Raw genomic sequence first — 3,983 nt, forward strand, 5'->3', positions numbered from 1 at the left:
CATAGCAAACATAGTTTACCATACAGCAAATAAATCAAATGAAAGTAACATCTGTAAAATAGTGAATGCACACTTACTCTAAGATTCTGAATGGAGTTGAAAACTGAACGAGCATCCCCTTCCTGTGAGAGATGCAGGTGAAGGCAAGAGTGGTGTATTCAGTCCTAAAAGAATTTTATATACAATTGTTAGCATTTTGTTCCCACAGTACCTTAGTATAGTATGCATACTTCATAAGAAAACAGAATGCCAATTACAAAGGAACAACATTCTAACACTAACAACAACAAATAATATTACCATATAGTCTTAGGCATAATAAAAGTACAATTACTATACTGTGCACTTACTCAGTATGATTTTCCAGCGAACTCAAAACTAAACGACACGTGTGCCTTTCTTGTGCAATTATGCGAGTGATGTCCACAGTCCTAAACAAAAACTGAAACAGTTGTTAGCAATTACCAGAAGATGCATAGCTGATAAATAAATTGCATCACTGATAAGAAAGGACGCGCGTATATGTCTGTCGATGCATCACAACAACAAATAATATTACCATATAGTCTTAGGCATAATAAAAGTACAATTACTATACTGTGCACTTACTCAGTATGATTTTCCAGCTAACTCAAAACTGAATGACACGCGTGTGCCTTTTGCCAATGACCGAGTATAAAACATTCAAAACATTTACACCAGAGCAGATATTTGCGAACAGAAGCTAAACATAAATTATTATTGTTACGCACACTATAAAGATCTTCGCGAGCAAAGCCTATGGTAAAGTTTAGTCTAAACATTCTTACTGTAACATTATTAACATTATAACTCATATTACTTTTATATCGCTGCTGTCTATTTTATAGAACATTAAAAAAAACATTCTGGTGTTGTGACACATTAGATGCAGTGAATGAATCTTCATAATGTTTCACTTGATTATACATTTAGTCAGGAATCATGGTTTGAAAAAAGTCTTAACTAGTAAAATATGTACAAGTTATGTCACAGTAACACAATAACAACTAATGCAAGTAGGCTAATAAAAAACTACTTACTGGTGTAAATGATATCCTCCACTGGATATCAAGCCGACCGCGTTCTTCTGAGGAAAATCCAAAAATTTTTCCTCTCAGCGCGTCTTAATCTGAGGAAAATTCTGTCTCATTCCTCTTAGTGCGTCTCCTTCCAGAAACGAACAGTAGACGAGATGAACTTGAGGAAAAGTCTCGCTGCTTTGTTTGCCGTGATGTGGGCGTTTACACGCTGCACGTCTCACGTGGACTATTGTAATATCAAAAGCGCGATCGGCTCGTGGGCGTGATCTAATTAGAGATAATGAAGGCAGACGGGCAAGACTTGACATTGAGTTGGGGTTTCATACTGATTACTTTGTCACATTATTATGTGTCATCAAATGTTATTATTTGTTTTCAACACGACTTTGTTTAAAACTAGACATGTCAAGCTTTCTATAGATATATCTCTCATGTACGTGTCTCAAATATTCGCTGAGCTTCATTTCATTCTGGTTTAATTCAGTTTATTCCACTCATACAACTCCTGCAATTATACTCTATGCTTTGAAGATGAATCTCTCGTCATCCATTTCTAACCTCCTAAGAAGTATATAGTGATGTGAAATACGATCTGGAGTCTGCACAAGGCATTTATTTTGAAATTGATAGGATTTTTTTACTTTTATTTTGTATTTGCTATGCGGCTTGGACGCAGTGTCTGTCAAAAATAGGCTAGGCGCCTATCTTTAGCGAAGCAGTAAACCAACAGCCAAGTAAACCAAGTAAACCAACAGCACCCCCTAAATAAAACACCTTACCGGACAGGCATTAGGACCTGGGGGATGCTGCCGCACCGGACGTGTCATTCTGTACATGCGTTCTCAAATTCAATGCGGCGATCCAAAACAGTGAATCTAATCATTATTCAGGAAAAGGTTTACTTCAAGAATGACCACACTGCTGACGTGATCTTATCGCTAGCACACCCTGAGCACATGTGAGCTACTCCCCCTATCCGGCAAGACATATCGGCATAATTTTTCAAATCAGCACTATATTATCGGAACATTATCGGAATCAAATTCCAATAATGTTCCGATAATATAGTGCATCCCTAGTTTAAAAGGCTTGAATGTTTACATCGGCAAGACTTAGAAAGACATGCAAATGATCAACTACGATCAGTTTCACCCCTACTGTAAGTGAGTAAACAACGCAAATCAAGGAAGGGATTTATATCACTATTTCAGATAGCCCGTGGGGCAGGGCGCCGATATATTTTGGTAGCCTGACTGGAAAACACAACAGCCCAAGGACGTCGGGCTAGCAATTTTGCGAGCCCTGGTCCTGCAGAGTTCAGCTCCAGCTTGCCTCAACACACCTGCCTGGAAGTTTCTAGTATGCCTAGTAAGAGCTTGATTAGCTGGTTGAGGTGTGTTTAACTGGGGTTGCAGCTGAACTCTGCAGGACAGTGGCCCTCCAGGAGCAGGACTGGACACCCCATGATCTACACAGTGCACAAGCGGAACATTTCAGCCTCCTGTTTTTAATCTTATAAAACCCCTTTATGCACTACTTGTAGTCCAAGGCCTTCACTTCATATGGCTTTGATATTAATCTATAGTGGGTATAAAAAAGAATCAGCCCCCTTTAAAATAATCACATGTTGCTTTGCAGCCTGAAATTAAGACGGACAGAGTTTTTTTTTTTATCCAGCTGTATTTACTCAGTGCAACTTATAACATCCAAATGAAAGATATAACACCAACACGTCAGAAAAAAAAATCAAAAGCCAGAATTTGGACAGCCCTAAACTCAGCACAAGAAACATTACGTGTGCTGGGCTCGAAGCGGCGCTGCTCAGACATCAAAGCACCACAAGAGCGATTCGAAAGCTTACGCTGCTCTCTTTTCAGTTTCAGTGGCTGCAGCAAACATGAATATTCATGAGTTTCCCAGGACATGCGTGTGTAACTGAAAATTTTAGTTTACGTTCTCGGCAGGTTTAATGGAATATTTAGAAAAAGGTAAATATATTTTCAACGTTGCGCAAACTTATGCCTAAACTACTTTTGTTCATCGTAACAGTATATAATGTTTTTATTAGTTTGCACGTTTTGTGCAGCCGTTCCTGACTGAATGATTGCAGGCATTCTTTGTGTAATGTTAGGATAAATTCCAGCAAACTTCAGCTAGTTGTATAGATTGATTTCAGTTCGTTGTGCTCTGTATTTGTAGCTTGCGAGGCTTTAAAACTCTGTTATTAATTATCATTTGCGTGCAACAGCTGAAATAAACTTGTAGCTATCTGTGGACTAATCATTTTTGAACTATCCTGTGTGATTGTTCTTAAAAATCTACGACCACACACAAGCACGAAAGTGTTCCTTTAATACATAGGCTAAGTATCTTTTAGCATCTCTTTTAGAGAACTACAGACACTTGCAAAAACACTTGAATGAGCTGTGTTCAACCAAGTCTCTGCCTTTCTCGCACAGAACAGCCTCCTCGACAGCAACCAGTCTGGTTTCAGAAGTGGACATTCAATCGAGACTGCCTTGCTCACAGTTGTTGTGAAGCCCTAAGACTGGCAAGAGCGGATTCCAAATATTCAATACTTATCTTGCTGGATCTGTCTGCTGATTTTGACACAGTTAACCACCAGATCCTCTTCTCAACCCATTTGGCAAAGGTCACCTCAGGAACCGCACTGCAGTGGTTTGAGTCTTACCTCTCAGATAGGTCCTTCAAGGTATCTTGGAGAGGTGAGGTGTCCAAGTCGCAACATCTAACTACTGGGGTGCCTCAGGGCTCAGTTCTTGGACCACTTCACTTCTCTGTCTACATAGCATCACTAGGTTCTGTCATTCAGAAACATGGCTTTTCATATCACTGCTATGCTGATGACACTCAACTCTACCTCTCATTCCATCCTGATGATCCGACGATAGCTGCTCGCAT

The 3,983-nt window shown here is 39.5% G+C and overlaps 1 long non-coding RNA gene across 1 annotated transcript in view; it reads right to left on the reverse strand.

The window, feature by feature from the left end:
• The window catches only part of LOC107678792 (uncharacterized), a 1,135-nt gene extending 475 nt beyond the window's left edge, over positions 1-660 (reverse strand). Inside the window, exons 1-2 of the long non-coding RNA XR_001632971.1 lie at positions 610-660; positions 78-164 (exon numbers count right to left, since the gene is read on the reverse strand). This is a non-coding gene — a long non-coding RNA (uncharacterized LOC107678792). The remainder of the gene's footprint in view (positions 1-77; positions 165-609) is intronic.
• Positions 661-3,983: the final 3,323 nt, after the last annotated feature.

This window comes from Sinocyclocheilus anshuiensis, unplaced genomic scaffold (genome assembly GCF_001515605.1).
Source record: "Sinocyclocheilus anshuiensis isolate Anshui unplaced genomic scaffold, SAMN03320099.WGS_v1.1 scaffold2154, whole genome shotgun sequence".
Lineage (NCBI taxonomy): Eukaryota > Metazoa > Chordata > Actinopteri > Cypriniformes > Cyprinidae > Sinocyclocheilus > Sinocyclocheilus anshuiensis.